This window comes from Salvelinus namaycush, unplaced genomic scaffold (assembly GCF_016432855.1).
Source record: "Salvelinus namaycush isolate Seneca unplaced genomic scaffold, SaNama_1.0 Scaffold199, whole genome shotgun sequence".
Taxonomy (NCBI): Eukaryota; Metazoa; Chordata; class Actinopteri; order Salmoniformes; family Salmonidae; genus Salvelinus; species Salvelinus namaycush.
This window is the reverse complement of record NW_024058774.1, coordinates 139,150-161,623: the sequence shown is the minus strand read 5'-3', so window position 1 is coordinate 161,623 and position 22,474 is coordinate 139,150. Positions and strand designations below refer to the sequence as shown.

General features: G+C 43.9%; 1 protein-coding gene across 1 annotated transcript in view; it reads right to left on the bottom strand.

The window, feature by feature from the left end:
- Window positions 1-21,650, bottom strand: part of LOC120037934 (transcription regulator protein BACH1-like) — a 36,250-nt gene extending 14,600 nt beyond the window's left edge. The window contains exon 1 of the mRNA XM_038983891.1: window positions 21,496-21,650. The gene's annotated coding sequence lies outside the window, so the exon portion shown is untranslated. The remainder of the gene's footprint in view (window positions 1-21,495) is intronic.
- Window positions 21,651-22,474: the final 824 nt, after the last annotated feature.

Here is a 22,474-nt window from a genome sequence, read left to right as displayed (position 1 = left end):
AAATTACAGTGCATTTATGTAAAAAAATATATATATATTGATGTTAAAAAATGTATATAGTACTGTGGAAACCAATATCCTTGTGTTCCTACCAGGTTCATGTTGCCCGGGGTTCTATTCTACCCTGTTTATCAAGTGTTGGAAAAACTTGTCAATAATCAACTGACTGGCTTTCTTGATGTCTATACTATTCTCTCTGGTGCGCAATCTGGTTTCCGGTTATGGATGTGTCACTGCAATCTTAAATGTCCTCAATGATGTCACCGTTGCCCTTGATTCCAAGCAATGTTGTGCTGCTATTTTTATTGACTTGGCCAAAGCTTTTTATACGGTAGACCATTCCATTCTTGTACCCGAGAGAATACAGGCTAAGGAGTATTGGTGTCTCTGAGGGGTCTTTGGCTTGGTTTGCTAACTACCTCTCTCAAAGAGTGCAGTGTATAAAGTCAGAACATCTGCTGTCTCAGCCACTGCCTGTCACCAAGGGAGTACCCCAGGGCTCGATCCTAGGCCCCACGCTCTTCTCAATTTACATCAACAACATAGCTCAGGCAGTAGGAAGCTCTCTCATCCATTTATATGCAGATGATACAGTCTTTTACTCAGCTGGCCCCTACCCGGGTTTTTGTGTTAAACGCTCTACAACAAATCTTTCTTCGTGTCCAACAAGCTTTCTCTGCCCTTAACCTTGTTCTGAACACCTCCAAAACAAATGTCATGTGGTTTGGTAAGAAGAATGCCCCTCTCCCCACAGGTGTTATTACTACCTCTGAGGGTTTAGAGCTTGAGGTAGTCACCTCATACAAGTACTTGGGAGTATGGCTAGACGGTACACTGTCCTTCTCTCAGCACATATCAAAGCTGCAGTCTAATGTTAAATTTAGACTTGGTTTCCTCTATCGTAATCGCTCCTCTTTCACCCCAGCTGCCAAACTAACCCTGATTCAGATGACCATCCTACCCATGCTAGATTACGGAGACGTCATTTATAGATCGGCAGGTAAGGGTGTTCTCGAGCGACTAGATGCTCTTTACCATTCGGCCATCAGATTTGCCACTAATGCTCCTTATAGGACACATCACTGCACTCTATACTCCTCTGTAAACTGGTCATCTCTGTATACCCAACGCAAGACCCACTGATTGACACTCATTTATAAAACCCTCTTAGGCCTCACTACTGCAGCCCTCATCCTCCACATACAACACCCGTTCTGCCAGTCACATTCTGTTAAAGGTCTCCAAAGCACACACATCCCTGGGTCGCTCGTCTTTTCAGTTCTCTGCAGCTAGCGACTGGAACGAGCTGCAACTAAACACTCAAACTGGACCGTTTTATCTCCATCTCTTCATTCACAGACTCAATCATGGACACTCTTACTGACAGTTGTGGCTGCTTCACGTGATTTATTGTTGTCTCTACCTTCTTGACCTTTGTGCTGTTGACTGTGCCCAATAATGTTTGTACCATGTTTTGTGCTGCTACCATGTTGTTGTTATGTTGTGCTGCTACCATGTTGTTGTTATGTTGTGTTGCTACCATGTTGTTGTTATGTTGTGTTGCTACCATGTTGTGTTGCTACCATGTTGTGTTGCTACCGTGTTGTGTTGCTACCGTGTTGTTGTTATGTTGTGTTGCTACCATGTTGTGTTGCTACCATGTTGTTGTTATGTTGTGTTGCTACCATGTTGTGTTGCTACCATGTTGTTGTTATGTTGTGTTGCTACCGTGTTGTGTTGCTACCATGTTGTTGTTATGTTGTGTTGCTACCATGTTGTGCTGCTACCATGTTGTTGTTATGTTGTGTTGCTACCATGTTGTGTTGCTACCATGTTGTTGTTATGTTGTGTTGCTACCATGTTGTGTTGCTACCGTGTTGTTGTTATGTGTTGCTGCCATGTTGTTATGTGTTGCTGCCATGTTGTTGTTATGTTGTGTTACTACCATGTTGTTGTTATGTTGTGTTGCTACCGTGTTGTTGTTATGTTGTGTTGCTGCCATGTTGTGTTGCTACCGTGTTGTTGTTATGTTGTGTTACTACCATGTTGTTGTTATGTTGTGTTGCTACCGTGTTGTTGTCATGTTGTGTTGCTACCATGTTGTGTTGCTACCGTGTTGTTGTTATGTTGTGTTGCTACCATGTTGTTGTTATGTTGTGTTGCTACCATGTTGTTGTTATGTGTTGCTGCCATGTTGTTGTCATGTTGTGTTGCTGCCATGTTGTTGTCATGTTGTGTTGCTACCATGTTGTTGTTATGTTGTGTTGCTACCATGTTGTTGTTATGTTGTGTTGCTACCATGTTGTGTTGCTACCATGTTGTTGTTATGTGTTGCTGCCATGTTGTTGTTATGTGTTGCTGCCATGTTGTTGTTATGTTGTGTTACTACCATGTTGTTGTCATGTTGTGTTGCTGCCATGTTGTTGTTATGTTGTGCTGCTACCATGTTGTTGTTATGTGTTGCTGCCATGTTGTTGTTATGTTGTGCTGCTACCATGTTGTTGTTATGTGTTGCTGCCATGTTGTTGTTATGTTGTGCTGCTACCATGTTGTTGTTATGTTGTGCTGCTACCATGTTGTTGTTATGTGTTGCTGCCATGTTGTTGTCATGTTGTGTTGCTACCATGTTGTTGTTATGTTGTGTTGCTACCATGTTGTTGTTATGTGTTGCTACCATGTTGTTGTTATGTTGTGCTGCTACCATGTTGTTGTTATGTTGTGCTGCTACCATGTTGTTGTTATGTTGTGCTGCTACCATGTTGTTGTTATGTGCTGCTACCATGTTGTTGTTATGTTGTGCTGCTACCATGTTGTTGTTATGTTGTGCTGCTACCATGTTGTTGTTATGTGTTGCTGCCATGTTGTTGTTATGTTGTGCTGCTACCATGTTGTTGTCATGTTGTGTTGCTACCATGTTGTTGTCATGTTGTGTTGCTACCATGTTGTGCTGCTACCATGTTGTTGTTATGTTGTGTTGCTACCATGTTGTGTTGCTACCATGTTGTTGTTATGTGTTGCTACCATGTTGTTGTTATGTGCTGCTACCATGTTGTTGTTATGTTGTGTTGCTACCATGTTGTGCTGCTACCATGTTGTTGTTATGTTGTGCTGCTACCATGTTGTGCTGCTACCATGTTGTTGTTATGTTGTGTTGCTACCATGTTGTGTTGCTACCATGTTGTTGTTATGTTGTGCTGCTACCATGTTGTTGTTATGTTGTGTTGCTACCATGTTGTTGTTATGTGTTGCTACCATGTTGTTGTTATGTGCTGCTACCATGTTGTTGTTATGTTGTGCTGCTACCATGTTGTTGTTATGTGTTGCTACCATGTTGTTGTTATGTGTTGCTACCATGTTGTTGTTATGTTGTGCTGCTACCATGTTGTTGTTATGTTGTGCTGCTACCATGTTGTTGTTATGTGTTGCTACCATGTTGTTGTTATGTGTTGCTACCATGTTGTTGTTATGTTGTGCTGCTACCATGTTGTTGTTATGTTGTGCTGCTACCATGTTGTTGTTATGTTGTGCTGCTACCATGTTGTTGTCATGTTGTGTTGCTACCATGTTGTTGTCATGTTGTGTTGCTACCATGTTGTGCTGCTACCATGTTGTTGTTATGTTGTGTTGCTACCATGTTGTTGTTATGTTGTGATGCTACCATGTTGTTGTTATGTTGTGTTGCTACCATGTTGTTGTTATGTTGTGCTGCTACCATGTTGTTGTTATGTTGTGCTGCTACCATGTTGTTGTTATGTTGTGCTGCTGCCATGTTGTTGTTATGTTGTGCTGCTACCATGTTGTTGTCATGTTGTGTTGCTACCATGTTGTTGTTATGTTGTGTTGCTACCATGTTGTTGTCATGTTGTGTTGCTACCATGTTGTGTTGCTACCATGTTGTTGTTATGTTGTGTTGCTACCATGTTGTGTTGCTACCATGTTGTTGTTATGTGTTGCTGCCATGTTGTTGTCATGTTGTGTTGCTGCCATGTTGTTGTCATGTTGTGTTGCTACCATGTTGTTGTTATGTTGTGTTGCTGCCATGTTGTTGTCATGTTGTGTTGCTACCATGTTGTTGTTATGTTGTGTTGCTGCCATGTTGTTGTCATGTTGTGTTGCTACCATGTTGTTGTTATGTTGTGTTGCTGCCATGTTGTTGTTATGTTGTGTTGCTGCCATGTTGTTGTCATGTTGTGTTGCTGCCATGTTGTTGTCATGTTGTGTTGCTACCATGTTGCTGCCATGTTGTTGTTATGTTGTGTTGCTGCCATGTTGTTGTCATGTTGTGTTGCTACCATGTTGCTGCCATGTTGTGTTGCTACCATGTTGTTGTTATGTTGTGTTGCTGCCATGTTGTTGTTATGTGTTGCTGCCATGTTGTTGTTATGTGTTGCTGCCATGTTGTGTTGCTACCATGTTGTTGTTATGTTGTGTTGCTGCCATGTTGTTGTCATGTTGTGTTGCTACCATGTTGTTGTCATGTTGTGATGCTACCATGTTGTTGTTATGTTGTGTTGCTACCATGTTGTTGTTATGTGTTGCTACCATGTTGTTGTTATGTGCTGCTACCATGTTGTTGTTATGTGTTGCTACCATGTTGTTGTTATGTTGTGCTGCTACCATGTTGTTGTTATGTGTTGCTACCATGTTGTTGTTATGTGTTGCTACCATGTTGTTGTTATGTTGTGCTGCTACCATGTTGTTGTTATGTTGTGCTGCTACCATGTTGTTGTTATGTTGTGCTGCTACCATGTTGTTGTCATGTTGTGTTGCTACCATGTTGTTGTTATGTTGTGTTGCTACCATGTTGTTGTTATGTTGTGCTGCTACCATGTTGTTGTTATGTTGTGCTGCTACCATGTTGTTGTCATGTTGTGTTGCTACCATGTTGTTGTTATGTTGTGTTGCTACCATGTTGTTGTCATGTTGTGTTGCTACCATGTTGTGTTGCTACCATGTTGTTGTTATGTTGTGTTGCTACCATGTTGTGTTGCTACCATGTTGTTGTTATGTGTTGCTGCCATGTTGTTGTCATGTTGTGTTGCTGCCATGTTGTTGTCATGTTGTGTTGCTGCCATGTTGTTGTCATGTTGTGTTGCTACCATGTTGTTGTTATGTTGTGTTGCTGCCATGTTGTTGTCATGTTGTGTTGCTACCATGTTGTTGTTATGTTGTGTTGCTACCATGTTGTTGTTATGTTGTGTTGCTACCATGTTGTTGTCATGTTGTGTTGCTGCCATGTTGTTGTCATGTTGTGTTGCTACCATGTTGTTGTTATGTTGTGTTGCTGCCATGTTGTGCTGCTACCATGTTGTTGTTATGTTGTGTTGCTGCCATGTTGTTGTTATGTTGTGTTGCTGCCATGTTGTTGTTATGTTGTGTTGCTGCCATGTTGTTGTCATGTTGTGTTGCTACCATGTTGTTGTTATGTTGTGTTGCTGCCATGTTGTTGTCATGTTGTGTTGCTACCATGTTGTTGTTATGTTGTGTTGCTGCCATGTTGTGCTGCTACCATGTTGTTGTTATGTTGTGTTGCTGCCATGTTGTTGTCATGTTGTGTTGCTACCATGTTGTTGTTATGTTGTGTTGCTACCATGTTGTTGTCATGTTGTGTTGCTGCCATGTTGTTGTCATGTTGTGTTGCTACCATGTTGTTGTCATGTTGTGTTGCTACCATGTTGTTGTTATGTTGTGTTGCTGCCATGTTGTTGTTATGTGTTGCTGCCATGTTGTTGTTATGTTGTGTTGCTACCATGTTGTTGTTATGTTGTGTTGCTGCCATGTTGTTGTCATGTTGTGTTGCTACCATGTTGTTGTTATGTTGTGTTGCTGCCATGTTGTTGTCATGTTGTGTTGCTACCATGTTGTTGTTATGTTGTGTTGCTGCCATGTTGTTGTTATGTTGTGTTGCTGCCATGTTGTTGTCATGTTGTGTTGCTGCCATGTTGTTGTCATGTTGTGTTGCTACCATGTTGCTGCCATGTTGTGTTGCTACCATGTTGTTGTTATGTGTTGCTGCCATGTTGTTGTTATGTGTTGCTGCCATGTTGTTGTTATGTGTTGCTGCCATGTTGTGTTGCTACCATGTTGTTGTTATGTTGTGTTGCTGCCATGTTGTTGTCATGTTGTGTTGCTACCATGTTGTTGTTATGTTGTGATGCTACCATGTTGTTGTTATGTTGTGTTGCTGCCATGTTGTTGTTATGTGTTGCTGCCATGTTGTTGTTATGTTGTGTTGCTGCCATGTTGTTGTCATGTTGTGTTGCTACCATGTTGTTGTTATGTTGTGTTGCTGCCATGCTGTGTTGTTGTCTTAGGTCTATCTTTATGTAGTGTTGTGGTGTCTCTTGTCGTGATGTGTGTTGTGTCCTATATTTTTATTTTATTTTAAATGTTTAAATCCCCGCAGGAGTCCTTTTGGTGGGCCGTCATTGTAAATAAGAATCTGTTCTTAACTGACTTGCCTAGTTAAAAATAAAGGTTCAATTAAAAATACATTTAAAAAATAAGAACATACATTGTAGATTAATAATAATATATTGTATTGTATTACACAATTTAAACTTATTCCATGGATCCCTTGGCCAAAAGTAATTTAAGATGTAACTTTGAGAACCCCTGGCCTACATGGATGGCAAGTGTGCATGCTGGTAGTTAATGGCCCTCAAACTCAACTCTGGACCTCCAAGCCAGTTCCACTGCGTATTTTCATTGTTCCCCTCTAATCAGCAACTGATTTAGACCTGGAACACCAGGTGGGTGCAATTAATTATCAGGTAGAACAGAAAACCATCTGGCCTCGTACCTCGTAGGGTAAGAGTTGAATACCCCTGGTTTATGGGATCAAATTGTATTTCCAACCTGTGATCTCCTCGGGAATCAAATAGGATAAGAGTTGAATACCCCTGGTTTATGGGATCAAATTGTATTTCCAACCTGTGATCTCCTCGGGAATCAAATAGGGTAAGAGTTGAATACCCCTGGTTTATGGGATCAAATTGTATTTCCAACCTCTGATCTCCTCGGGAATCAAATAGGGTAAGAGTTGAATACCCCTGGTTTATGGGATCAAATTGTATTTCCAACCTCTGATCTCCTCGGGAATCAAATAGGGTAAGAGTTGAATACCCCTGGTTTATGGGATCAAATTGTATTTCCAACCTCTGATCTCCTCGGGAATCAAATAGGGTAAGAGTTGAATACCCCTGGTTTATGGGATCCAATTGTATTTCCAACCTCTGATCTCCTCGGGAATCAAATAGGGTAAGAGTTGAATACCCCTGGTTTATGGGATCAAATTGTATTTCCTCTGATCTCCTCGGGAATCAAATAGGGTAAGAGTTGAATACCCCTGGTTTATGGGATCAAATTGTATTTCCTCTGATCTCCTCGGGAATCAAATAGGGTAAGAGTTGAATACCCCTGGTTTATGGGATCAAATTGTATTTCCTCTGATCTCCTCGGGAATCAAATAGGGTAAGAGTTGAATACCCCTGGTTTATGGGATCAAATTGTATTTCCAACCTCTGATCTCCTCAGGAATCAAATAGGGTAAGAGTTGAATACCCCTGGTTTATGGGATCAAATTGTATTTCCTCTGATCTCCTCGGGAATCAAATAGGGTAAGAGTTGAATACCCCTGGTTTATGGGATCAAATTGTATTTCCTCTGATCTCCTCGGGAATCAAATAGGGTAAGAGTTGAATACCCCTGGTTTATGGGATCAAATTGTATTTCCAACCTCTGATCTCCTCGGGAATCAAATAGGGTAAGAGTTGAATACCCCTGGTTTATGGGATCAAATTGTATTTCCAACCTCTGATCTCCTCGGGAATCAAATAGGGTAAGAGTTGAATACCCCTGGTTTATGGGATCAAATTGTATTTCCAACCTCTGATCTCCTCGGGAATCAAATAGGGTAAGAGTTGAATACCCCTGGTTTATGGGATCAAATTGTATTTCCTCTGATCTCCTCGGGAATCAAATAGGGTAAGAGTTGAATACCCCTGGTTTATGGGATCAAATTGTATTTCCTCTGATCTCCTCGGGAATCAAATAGGGTAAGAGTTGAATACCCCTGGTTTATGGGATCAAATTGTATTTCCTCTGATCTCCTCGGGAATCAAATAGGGTAAGAGTTGAATACCCCTGGTTTATGGGATCAAATTGTATTTCCAACCTCTGATCTCCTCAGGAATCAAATAGGGTAAGAGTTGAATACCCCTGGTTTATGGGATCAAATTGTATTTCCTCTGATCTCCTCGGGAATCAAATAGGGTAAGAGTTGAATACCCCTGGTTTATGGGATCAAATTGTATTTCCTCTGATCTCCTCGGGAATCAAATAGGGTAAGAGTTGAATACCCCTGGTTTATGGGATCAAATTGTATTTCCAACCTCTGATCTCCTCGGGAATCAAATAGGGTAAGAGTTGAATACCCCTGGTTTATGGGATCAAATTGTATTTCCAACCTCTGATCTCCTCGGGAATCAAATAGGGTAAGAGTTGAATACCCCTGGTTTATGGGATCAAATTGTATTTCCAACCTCTGATCTCCTCGGGAATCAAATAGGGTAAGAGTTGAATACCCCTGGTTTATGGGATCAAATTGTATTTCCTCTGATCTCCTCGGGAATCAAATAGGGTAAGAGTTGAATACCCCTGGTTTATGGGATCAAATTGTATTTCCTCTGATCTCCTCGGGAATCAAATAGGGTAAGAGTTGAATACCCCTGGTTTATGGGATCAAATTGTATTTCCTCTGATCTCCTCGGGAATCAAATAGGGTAAGAGTTGAATACCCCTGGTTTATGGGATCAAATTGTATTTCCTCTGATCTCCTCGGGAATCAAATAGGGTAAGAGTTGAATACCCCTGGTTTATGGGATCAAATTGTATTTCCAACCTCTGATCTCCTCGGGAATCAAATAGGCAATGCCGTTTTCATCTCATTTCATGATACAATGAATTTTAAGTCAATTGAATGTTTCTGTAACTCTTCCATATCGGAAATAGAATATTGAGCAATTCCACAGTAACGTTGTGGCAAAATCCGGCATGTAGCCTTCACAGTACGCTGCCACTTTTAGATTGCACCGGCTGTCAGGAAGGAGGAAGTACATTTGGCCTCTTCGGGCTCTGTGGGAGAGCTCCCTCGGTTGGCGTGGCAGTTTTTGAAGGTGTCTGTAAATCTGCCGAAGTCTTGTTTGTTTGCTGCGAGCTTAGTTTAGGAAGGTTTAGTCAAGTCGCCGTGTACCACTCTACTACGGGTTTGAAAACTGCTGGGAACGTTCATTCCTTGGATCTCATAGACTGTTAGCAACATAGTTGTGAATCTTATTGTGATTTGTGTATATATATATATATACTAATTTGAAGTGGTGTCCACATACTTTTGAGTGTTTGTATATATATACAAACACTCAAAAGTATGTGGACACCACTTCAAATTAGTAGATTTCGGCTATTTCAGCCACACCCGTTGTGGACAGCTGTGTAAAATTGAGCACATAGCCATGCAATCTCCATAGACAAACATTGGCAGTAGAATGGTCCGTACTGAAGAGCTCAGTGACTTTCAACGTGGCACCGTCATAGGATGCCACCTTTCCAACAAGTCAGCTCGTAAAATTTCTGCCCTGCTAGAGCTGCCCCCCCCGGTCAACTGTAAGTGCCGTTATTGTGAAATGGAAACGTCTAGGAGCAACAACCGCTCAGCCGTGAAGTGGTAGGCCACACAAGCTCACAGAACCGGACCGTCGAGTGCTGAACCTTGCAACAGACACTACCAAGTTCCAAACTGCCTCTGGAAGCAACGTCAGAACAAGAACCATTCGTCAGGAGCTTCATGAAATGTGTTTCTATGGACGAGCAGCCGCACACACAAGCCTAAGATCACCATGCTCAATGCCAAGCATCGGCTGGAGTGGTGTAAAGCTCACTGGAAACGTGTTCTCTGGAATGATAAATCACGCTTCACCCTCTGGCAGTCTGATGGAGGAATCTGGGTTTGGCGAATGCCAGAAGCACGTTATCTGCCCCACTGCATCGTGCCAACTGTAAAGTTTGGTGGAGGGGGATTAATGGTCTGGGGCTGTTTTTCATGGTTCAGGCCCCTTAGTTCCAGTGAAGGGAAATCTTAACGCTACAACATACAATGGCATTCTAGGGGATTCTGTGCTTCTAACTTGGTGGCAACAGTTTAGGGAATGTCCTTTCCTGTTTCAGCATGACAATGCCCCCGTGCACAAAGCGAGGTCCATACAGAAATGGTTTGTCAAGATCGGTGTGGAAGAACTTGACTGGCCTCCACAAAGCCCTGACCTCAACCCCAGGCCTAATCGCCCAACATCAGTGACCGACTTCACTAATGCTCTCGTGGCTGAATGGAAGCATCAATGTTTTAACAAATTGTATTTAACCTTTTAACTAGGCAAGTTAGTTAACAACAAATTCTTATTTACAATGACGGCCTACACCGGCCAAACCCTAACCAGGACGACACTGTGCTAATTGTGCGCCGCCCTATGGGACTCCCCTATCACGGCAGGTTGTGATACAGCCCGGAATCGAACCAGTGTCTGTAGTGACGCCTCTAGCACTGTGATGCAGTGCCTTAGACCTTGCCTATGAGTCCCTCTAATCATTATTATTGTATGAGGTATTATTGGTTACACCTGTGCTGTGACTAGCTACCTGGCCAACAGGCTACCCTCTAGTCTCCACTAGCCAACAGGCTACCCTCTAGTCTTCACTGGCTATCTGGCCAACAGGCTACCCTCTAGTCTCCACTAGCTACCTGGCCAACAGGCTACCCTCTAGTCTCCACTAGCTACCTGGCCAACAGGCTACCCTCTAGTCTTCACTAGCTACCTGGCCAACAGGCTACCCTCTAGTCTTCACTAGCTACCTGGCCAACAGGCTACCCTCTAGTCTTCACTAGCTACCTGGCCAACAGGCTACCCTCTAGTCTCCACTAGCTACCTGGCCAACAGGCTACCCTCTAGTCTTCACTAGCTACCTGGCCAACAGGCTACCCTCTAGTCTCCACTAGCTACCTGGCCAACAGGCTACCCTCTAGTCTCCACTAGCTACCTGGCCAACAGGCTACCCTCTAGTCTCCACTAGCTACCTGGCCAACAGGCTACCCTCTAGTCTCCACTGGCTACCTGGCCAACAGGCTACCCTCTAGTCTCCACTAGCTACCTGGCCAACAGGCTACCCTCTAGTCTCCACTAGCTACCTGGCCAACAGGCTACCCTCTAGTCTCCACTAGCTACCTGGCCAACAGGCTACCCTCTAGTCTTCACTAGCTACCTGGCCAACAGGCTACCCTCTAGTCTTCACTAGCTACCTGGCCAACAGGCTACCCTGTAGTCTCCACTAGCTACCTGGCCAACAGGCTACCCTCTAGTCTTCACTAGCTACCTGGCCAACAGGCTACCCTCTAGTCTTCACTAGCTACCTGGCCAACAGGCTACCCTCTAGTCTCCACTAGCTACCTGGCCAACAGGCTACCCTCTAGTCTCCACTAGCTACCTGGCCAACAGGCTACCCTCTAGTCTTCACTAGCTACCTGGCCAACAGGCTACACTCTAGTCTCCACTAGCTACCTGGCCAACAGGCTACCCTCTAGTCTCCACTGGCTACCTGGCCAACAGGCTACACTGTAGTCGGTCTCTTCTGCTGATGTGTGTCTAGTAGCAGTACTCTGTCTATCCTACTCGTCTCCTATCGGCAGGCGCCCCAACAACAACCTTCACCCATCTTTAACAATACCGCTAAAACGGAATTACCCTTCGACTTAAAATGTAGACCAGACAACAAAAAACAAACATTGATTTCAAAGTTGAACAAACTAACTCTTTGCACAAGGACTACCTTGAACAATTTACACAGAACATTTCACAACAACACATTTAATGGAGATGCAGAAGCAAAGTTTGATAACAGAATCAGGATAAAATCTCCCTACATTTTTTTAATATGACCACGTTAAATATCTGCTACGTTTTTAAATACGACCACGTTAAATATCTGCTCCGAATTCAGATTCAAAGATGACTGCAGAAAGTATGGGGGCGTCAGCTATGACATCTTCAGTTAAAAATATATATTTTAGTTACTGAACTACAGTAGATGAAGTGGATTTACATACGGTAAGAGAATTGCATTATGGGTGCTTCAATCTATAGCTTAATTCCATATCTAGAGGATTTCTGATATCTCCAGGAGTTTTCACTTTTTGTTTTCCTCTGTTGTGGTCTAGTACTGTCTTTATCTGTTGTGGTCTAGTACTGTCTTTATCTGTTGTGGTCTAGTACTGTCTTTATCTGTTGTGGTCTAGTACTGTCTTTATCTGTTGTGGTCTAGTACTGTCTTTATCTGTTGTGGTCTAGTACTGTCTTTATCTGTTGTGGTCTAGTACTGTCTTTATCTGTTGTGGTCTAGTACTGTCTTTATCTGTTGTGGTCTAGTACTGTCTTTATCTGTTGTGGTCTAGTACTGTCTTTATCTGTTGTGGTCTAGTACTGTCTTTACCTGTTGTGGTCTAGTACTGTCTCTACCTGTTGTGGTCTAGTACTGTCTTTATCTGTTGTGGTCTAGTACTGTCTTTATCTGTTGTGGTCTAGTACTGTCTTCCTCTGTTGTGGTCTAGTACTGTCTTTATCTGTTGTGGTCTAGTACTGCCTTTATCTGTTGTGGTCTAGTACTGCCTTCCTCTGTTGTGGTCTAGTACTGTCTTTATCTGTTGTGGTCTAGTACTGTTTATCTGTTGTGGTCTAGTACTGTCTATCTGTTGTGGTCTAGTACTGTCTTTATCTGTTGTGGTCTAGTACTGTCTTTATCTATTGTGGTCTAGTACTGTCTTTATCTGTTGTGGTCTAGTACTGTCTTTATCTGTTGTGGTCTAGTACTGTCTTTATCTGTTGTGGTCTAGTACTGTCTTTATCTGTTGTGGTCTAGTACTGTCTTTACCTGTTGTGGTCTAGTACTGTCTTTATCTGTTGTGGTCTAGTACTGTCTTTATCTGTTGTGGTCTAGTACTGTCTTTATCTGTTGTGGTCTAGTACTGTCTTTATCTGTTGTGGTCTAGTACTGTCTTTATCTGTTGTGGTCTAGTACTGTCTTTATCTGTTGTGGTCTAGTACTGTCTTTATCTGTTGTGGTCTAGTACTGTCTTTATCTGTTGTGGTCTAGTACTGTCTTTATCTGTTGTGGTCTAGTACTGTCTTTATCTGTTGTGGTCTAGTACTGTCTTTATCTGTTGTGGTCTAGTACTGTCTTTATCTGTTGTGGTCTAGTACTGTCTTTATCTGTTGTGGTCTAGTACTGTCTCTATCTGTTGTGGTCTAGTACTGTCTTTATCTGTTGTGGTCTAGTACTGTCTCTTTGCTAGCCAGGGCCATCTACTGGTGACTGTCTTCCCAGCAGCCTTCTTGGTGTGTGAACTGCTTCCTGTCTTCCCAGCAGTCTACTGGTGTGTGAACTGCTTCCTGTCTTCCCAGCAGCCTTCTTGGTGTGTGAACTGCTGACTGCTCATAACTTGCAGATGATTGTTGACACATCAACCAGGATTAAGGGGCAGGGAAACATGTGACCTTGTTTTGGTAATCAGTGCATGTATTGGAGTGGTTTCACCTCCTCCTAGACAATCAGTAATTTGTACAGGGAGGTGTGTTCTTCACCTCCTCCTAGACAATCAGTAATTAGTACAGGGAGGTGTGCTCTTTACATCTGCTAGGAATATTTGTGTTAGTACTTCAGTCTCCCGTTTTTCTCAGCAGTGACCATGTCGGCCTCGTCAACTAAATTATGCTGAGTTGTTAAAGGAAGTAGTAACAGGAAGGCTCCACACCACTCTCTCTCTGAGTAGTTTACCTAGTTATTTTCAGATCTCATTTTTGCTTTCTTTTTTGTAGAACTGTGTGTGTTTTTGTGTAACACGTTCACTCCTCTCCCTGTTGGCTTTCCAGATGCTCTCCACCCTCCGCGTACAACCCACGTGGACTTCCTGGTCGTCTTCGAGCAGCGTTTTGGAACTGCAGATCAAGAATGCGGTCAAGTTCATCTCGGCCAACGCAGCACTTCAGTCCCTAGACTTTTTGGTCCTGATTGGGACATGGGAGTTGAGGACCACTGTTACTCCAGTTATTTGTTCATCTGTCTACGTGTTCCCTCGTAGTCCGAGAGCGTCTGCCTACGTGTTCCCTCGTAGTCCGAGAGCGTCTGCCTACGTGTTCCCTCGTAGTCCGAGAGCGTCTGCCTACGTGTTCCCTCGTAGTCCGAGAGCGTCTGCCTACGTGTTCCCTCGTAGTCCGAGAGCGTCTGCCTACGTGTTCCCTCGTAGTCCGAGAGCGTCTGCCTACGTGTTCCCTCGTAGTCCGAGAGCGTCTGCCTACGTGTTCCCTCGTAGTCCGAGAGCGTCTGCCTACGTGTTCCCTCGTAGTCCGAGAGCGTCTGCCTACGTGTTCCCTCGTAGTCCGAGAGCGTCTGCCTACGTGTTCCCTCGTAGTCCGAGAGCGTCTGCCTACGTGTTCCCTCGTAGTCCGAGAGCGTCTGCCTACGTGTTCCCTCGTAGTCCGAGAGCGTCTGCCTACGTGTTCCCTCGTAGTCCGAGAGCGTCTGCCTACGTGTTCCCTCGTAGTCCGAGAGCGTCTGCCTACGTGTTCCCTCGTAGTCCGAGAGCGTCTGCCTACGTGTTCCCTCGTAGTCCGAGAGCGTCTGCCTACGTGTTCCCTCGTAGTCCGAGAGCGTCTGCCTACGTGTTCCCTCGTAGTCCGAGAGCGTCTGCCTACGTGTTCCCTCGTAGTCCGAGAGCGTCTGCCTACGTGTTCCCTCGTAGTCCGAGAGCGTCTGCCTACGTGTTCCCTCGTAGTCCGAGAGCGTCTGCCTACGTGTTCCCTCGTAGTCCGAGAGCGTCTGCCTACGTGTTCCCTCGTAGTCCGAGAGCGTCTGCCTACGTGTTCCCTCGTAGTCCGAGAGCGTCTGCCTACGTGTTCCCTCGTAGTCCGAGAGCATCTGGTCGTTGCGGTGGTGGAAAAGCGCTACTCATTTCTCCCCTCTCTCACCTGTCTATCTCCTCATTTGAATGCCATGTTGTCACCGTCACTTGTCCACTCAAGCGTAACATTGTTGTCATCTATCGCCCACCAGGTGCCCTTGGAGAGTTCCTCAATGAGCTTGATACATTGATGAGCACATTTCCTGACGATAGCTCACCGCTCATTGGATCAAAAGGCAATCACACATCGGAGCTATGTTAGTTGCAGGTGCATGGTAACAGTTGAATGAGATGAGAAAAAAGAGGAAACCCGTGCACTGCTCTTGAGTTAGTGTCACTGCTCTTGATTAAGCTTTACGTATCGGCCTCGAGGCCTTCGTCAGACTTCAACCTCCCGATGTCTGCTTTCAATTCATTTCTTTCCAACTCTTTCTTTCCCCTCCTTGCCTCTTTTGACCTCACCTTTTCCCAGTCCCCTCCCAGTCCCAAGGCAGGCAATACGCTTGACCTCATCTCTACTAGATTGGCTGTTCGCCTACTAATCTCACTGCAATCCCCCTCTGTCATTGATCACCACTTTGTTTCCATTTCGGTCTCCCTCTTCTCCAAACCTACACACCCAGATGGGCTGAGCCCTCTTTCTCCCACCACTCTCTCCTCTTCTATCATCTCTCCCTTCTGCTAAATCCTTCTCCAGTATGTCTGCTGATTCTGCCTCTTCGATCCTACTCTCCTCCCTTTCCGCATTCTATGACTCACCCTGTTCCCGTTCCTTCCTCCCCTCCTGCTCTGTGGCTGAGTGACTCATTGTGAGTTTACAGAACAGGGTTGCGGGCAGCTGAGCGAACAATGGAGGAAAACTAAACTTCCGGAGGACCTACCATCCTTCCACTCCCTCCTCTCTACCTCGTCTTCCTCTGTATCTGCTGCTAAAGCCACTTTCTACAAATCTACATTTCAAGCTTCTGCCTCTAACCCTAAGAAACTATTTTCCACTTTCTCCTCCCTCCTAAATCCTCCACCCCCTCTGCGGAAAACTTTGCCAACCACTTTGAAAAGAAGGTTGACAACATCCGCTTTTTAATTCACTCAGCATATTGAGTCCACTGGTCTCACTCACACATAACTAGCCTACGCTTTGACTTCTTTCTCCCTTCTCTCTCCAGATGACATCCTGTGACTTGTGAGGTCTGCCCATTCTCCTAAATCTATCCGCTGCCTTCCGACACCGTGAACTGTAATCCTCTTCTCCACCATCTCAGAGCTGGGTGTCTCCGGCTCTGCACACTCTTGTATTGCATCATACCTGGCAGGTCGCTCCTACCAGGTGACGTGGAGAGGATCTGTGTCTGCACCACAGACTCTCACTACTGGTGCCCCCCAGGGCTCAGTTCTAGTCCCTCTCCTCTTCTCTCTATACACCAAGTCGCTCAGCTCCGTCATATCCTCTCATGGTCTCTCCTATCACTGCTATGAGGATGGACCTCTCCTCTTCTCTCTATACACCAAGTCACTCAGCTCTGTCATATCCTCACATGGCCTCTCCTATCACTGCTATGAGGATGGACCTCTCCTCTTCTCTCTATACACCAAGTCACTCGGCTCTGTCATATCCTCACATGGCCTCTCCTATCATTGCTATGCGGATGGACCTCTTCTCTTCTCTCGAAACACCAAGTCACTTGGCTCTGTCATATCCTCACATGGCCTCTCCTATCATAGCTATGTGGATGGATCTCTTCTCATCTCTCTATATACCAAGTCACTTGGCTCTGTCATATCCTCACATGGCCTCTCCTATCATTGCTATGCGGATGACACAACTAATTTTCTCCTTCCCCCTTCTGAAACCCAGTGGCAACACGCATCTCTGCTTGGATGTCGGCAAAGAGCCTTGGCGTGACCCTGGACAAACACCCTGTCGTTCGCTGCAAACATCAAAGCAGTGACTCACTACTGCAGGTTCGTTCTCTACAACATCCTTAGAGTACGACCCTACCTCACACAGGAAGCAGCGCCGGTTCTTATCCAGGCACTTGTCATCTCCTCCAGTCTGGACTACTACAACTATCTGTTGGCTGGTCTCTGCCATCAAACCCTTGCAACTTACCCAGGATGCTGCAACCCGCCTGGTGTTCAACCTTCCCATGTCACCCCGCTCTTTCGCACACTCCACTGGCTTTCAATCGAATCTCGCATCTACTACAAGGCCATGACTCTTTCCTACGGAGCAGCAAGAGGAACTCAGGCTTTGCCCACACACTATACCCCAACAAATACTCAGTTTTGTCCCTCCCACCCCTACAGGAGGGCAGTCCAAGCTCTTCTCTGTCCTGGCACCCCAATGGTGGAACTAGCTTCCCCCCTGAAGCTAGGACAGCAGTCCCAGTCCATCTTCCCCCTGAAGCTAGGACAGCAGAGTCCCTGCCCAGCTTCCCCTCTGAATCTAGGACAGCAGAGTCCCTGCCCAGCTTCCCCCCTGAAGCTAGGAGAGCAGAGTCCCTGCCCAGCTTCCCCCCCTGAAGCTAGGACAGCAGAGTCCCTGCCCAGCTTCCCCCCCTGAAGCTAGGACAGCAGAGTCCCTGCCCAGCTTCCCCCCCTGAAGCTAGGACAGCAGAGTCCCTGCCCAGCTTCCCCCCCTGAAGCTAGGACAGCAGAGTCCCTGCCCAGCTTCCCCCCCTGAAGCTAGGACAGCAGAGTCCCTGCCCAGCTTCCCCCCCTGAAGCTAGGACAGCAGAGTCCCTGCCCAGCTTCCCCCTCTGAAGCTAGGACAGCAGTCCCTGCCCAGCTTCCCCCCTGAAGCTAGGACAGCAGAGTCCCTGCCCAGCTTCCAAAAACATCTGATCCCCCCCCCCTCTTAAATTGTCCCACAGCCCCCCTCCTCACCCTCCAAAATAATGTTCCTTCCATTAACACTTCACTTTTCTCCTCTTACTAGCTCCGACTGTACTTTTTGAAGAAACATGTAAATACTGTGATATGTGGTTGTCTCACCTAGCTATCTGAAGATGAATGTACTGACTATGATATGTGGTTGTCTCACCTAGCTATCTGAAGATGAATGTACTGACTATGACTGTGATATGTGGTTGTCTCACCTAGCTATCTGAAGATGAATGTACTGACTATGACTGTGATATATGGTTGTCCCACCTAGCTATCTGAAGATGAATGTACTGACTATGACTGTGATATGTGGTTGTCTCACCTAGCTATCTGTAGATGAATGTACTGACTGTGATATGTGGTTGTCTCACCTAGCTATCTGAAGATGAATGTACTGACTATGACTGTGATATGTGGTTGTCTCACCTAGCTATCTGTAGATGAATGTACTGACTATGACTGTGATATGTGGTTGTCTCACCTAGCTATCTGTAGATGAATGTACTGACTGTGATATGTGGTTGTCTCACCTAGCTATCTGTAGATGAATGTACTGACTATGACTGTGATATGTGGTTGTCTCACCTAGCTATCTGTAGATGAATGTACTGACTGTGATATGTGGTTGTCTCACCTAGCTATCTGTAGATGAATGTACTGACTATGACTGTGATATGTGGTTGTCCCACCTAGCTATCTGTAGATGAATGTACTGACTATGACTGTGATATGTGGTTGTCTCACCTAGCTATCTGTAGATGAATGTACTGACTGTGATATGTGGTTGTCTCACCTAGCTATCTGTAGATGAATGTACTGACTATGACTGTGATATGTGGTTGTCCCACCTAGCTATCTGTAGATGAATGTACTGACTATGACTGTGATATGTGGTTGTCCCACCTAGCTATCTGTAGATGAATGTACTGACTATGACTGTGATATGTGGTTGTCTCACCTAGCTATCTGTAGATGAATGTACTGACTATGACTGTGATATGTGGTTGTCTCACCTAGCTATCTGGAGATGAATGTACTGACTATGACTGTGATATGTGGTTGTCTCACCTAGCTATCTGTAGATGAATGTACTGACTATGACTGTGATATGTGGTTGTCCCACCTAGTTATCTGAAGATGAATGTACTGACTGTGATATGTGGTTGTCTCACCTAGCTATCTGTAGATGAATGTACTGACTATGACTGTGATATGTGGTTGTCTCACCTAGCTATCTGGAGATGAATGTACTGACTATGATATGTGGTTGTCCCACCTAGCTATCTGAAGATGAATGTACTGACTATGACTGTGATATGTGGTTGTCTCACCTAGCTATCTGTAGATGAATGTACTGACTATGACTGTGATATGTGGTTGTCTCACCTAGCTATCTGGAGATGAATGTACTGACTATGATATGTGGTTGTCCCACCTAGCTATCTGAAGATGAATGTACTGACTATGACTGTGATATGTGGTTGTCTCACCTAGCTATCTGTAGATTAATGTACTGACTGTGATATGTGGTTGTCTCACCTAGCTATCTGAAGATGAATGTACTGACTGTGACATGTGGTTGTCTCACTTAGCTATCTGTAGATGAATGTACTGACTATGACTGTGATATGTGGTTGTCTCACCTAGCTATCTGGAGATGAATGTACTGACTATGATATGTGGTTGTCCCACCTAGCTATCTGAAGATGAATGTACTGACTATGACTGTGATATGTGGTTGTCTCACCTAGCTATCTGAAGATGAATGTACTGACTATGATATGTGGTTGTCCCACCTAGCTATCTGTAGATGAATGTACTGACTATGATATGTGGTTGTCCCACCTAGCTATCTGTAGATGAATGTACTGACTATGACTGTGATATGTGGTTGTCTCACCTAGCTATCTGGAGATGAATGTACTGACTATGATATGTGGTTGTCCCACCTAGCTATCTGTAGATGAATGTACTGACTATGACTGTGATATGTGGTTGTCTCACCTAGCTATCTGTAGATGAATGTACTGACTATGACTGTGATATGTGGTTGTCTCACCTAGCTATCTGTAGATGAATGTACTGACTATGACTGTGATATGTGGTTGTCTCACCTAGCTATCTGTAGATGAATGTACTGACTATGACTGTGATATGTGGTTGTCTCACCTAGCTATCTGAAGATGAATGTACTGACTGTGATATGTGGTTGTCTCACCTAGCTATCTGAAGATGAATGTACTGACTATGACATGTGGTTGTCTCACTTAGCTATCTGAAGATGAATGTACTGACTATGACTGTGATATGTGGTTGTCTCACCTAGCTATCTGTAGATGAATGTACTGACTATGACTGTGATATGTGGTTGTCTCACCTAGCTATCTGAAGATGAATGTACTGACTATGACTGTGATATGTGGTTGTCTCACCTAGCTATCTGAAGATGAATGTACTGACTGTGATATGTGGTTGTCTCACCTAGCTATCTGAAGATGAATGTACTGACTATGACATGTGGTTGTCTCACTTAGCTATCTGAAGATGAATGTACTGACTATGACTGTGATATGTGGTTGTCTCACCTAGCTATCTGAAGATTAATGTACTGACTAAGTCACTGTGGATAAGAGTATGATGAATAGGTAAACAAAGGTAGAAATATGCAATATCCTTAGTGCATTTGAGTATTATTCTACACACTGGCAATTATTCTAATGCACTCCGCCCCCAAACATAACAACATTTGGTTGGTCGGGGCCAGACCACATCTGAACCAATCATAGACGTCTATGTTTTACCATTTTGTACAGTACATTATAATCTAGTGCTCTACTGTCTCTATGATTGGTTCAGATTTGGTCCGGCCAGGGCGAACTGACTAAATGTCAGCTACTTTTCAATGGCTGTCCGCTGTCGGTCTGTGCTTGTTACAGTAAATGGAAAGAGGTGTCAGTAAAAGTTGGGATAGGTGACATTAGCTGGAGAGAGTGAGGCAACAAACAAACAAAAACAAACACAATATGAAATGTGTTGATATTCGTTGTCGGGGAGACTTTACTTCTTGTATTTCTAATATCTTTTAAAGACTTTTTCTGGTAAATGTTTTCTAAACCCACTTTTCAATCTGTTTCACAAGAAATCAAGGCCTTTTCTTATTCTACCTTTTTTAGGATGGAAAAAAAAAAAAAAATGTTTTGTATGCCTTTTATTTCTAAAAATACACTATTAGTTTTCTTTTGACACGCATGAGAATAAATAATCATTTTTACACAGGTGTCAGCTGTTTTTGTCAAATCAGCAACTCTGTAACAATGTCGGGGTGAGTTGGTCACACCCTGTCTAGCCGATGTCTGGCATATGTTTAAAAAACTAGAATTCATGTTAACTAGTGTTACCGTAGGAACTACCCCATAGCACGTTGTCACATAATGTAAGTGATATTTCCAATAATGGACATTGTTTAATAATAAGACAAAACACATGTAAGATTGTATAGCCTAAACACTGACAAATCAACTAATCTCAAAACAACTCAACTTTGTGATCAACTACGAGATCTGACGCGTCATGTGTTTCCAAACAGTAGAACTATAAATTGAACTAACCTGACATTGGTTATCCTAGGACGACGGCGAGTTGAAATCCTAAACAGGTTTATGAGGCTGACATATTCAATGTGAGAACTCCGAACACAGTTTAAACCTCGGAACCGCAACTTCGACTGTTGTTGACAACTGTAAATGACTGTAGCCAATTCTGCGGAACCACAAGTCATATGACTTTCCTAACTAGTATTCTGCCAGAAGCACACATGATGACGTCACTGGGTATGGTAATAAGGAAACCTTCAAAATAAAAGCTTGCATTTCTAAATATTGCAACGTGAAACACTCATTCAAAAGATATAGAATTTTAATCAATGGCCACTTTTATTGTAACAACAAGAAAAGCCAATATTTTCTGAAAAAAATGATGGTTTAAAAAAAGACCAATAATGGAAAAATTACTATGTTGACACTGGTATTTTGAGAATCTAAAGAGAACGTTTCTACCCTGTCTCAGCTAAAGTGATGTGTGAAATACTCAGTAGGGTCTCTACTAAACAAAGACAGTTCGTTTTGGAAGGGGACTGTGTTGCCAGGCCTGTTGCTGGCTTTTTAAAGGGGAAGTTCACCCTGTCTCTGCCATGGCATATAGTCATTACTATATTAACAACATTATGTGTTTTTTGGTCATAAACATCACAATTATCCAAATCACAAGCTAAGAACCGGCACATTTTCATTTCACTGGTAGAATCGGGAAGTTTCAACTTCCTGTGTATTCGTCTGCTCATAGTGATCATAGTGTAAGGCAGTAGATACCGTCCCCGCTAGGTAGATGGGGACGTGCACACAAACTTGGATAATGGTGTTGTTTAACTTCGATCGACCAACACACAGTCATCTCAGAAACTTCTCTATGCCTTTGTCATCATGCCTGTGTGGTTTTCTGTGCCTGTTAATTACAAACTAGCGTTCTACCTACCAGAAATGTACCCTGATGCGGCCAGTTGTGTCAAATCAAATCAAATTGTATTGGTCA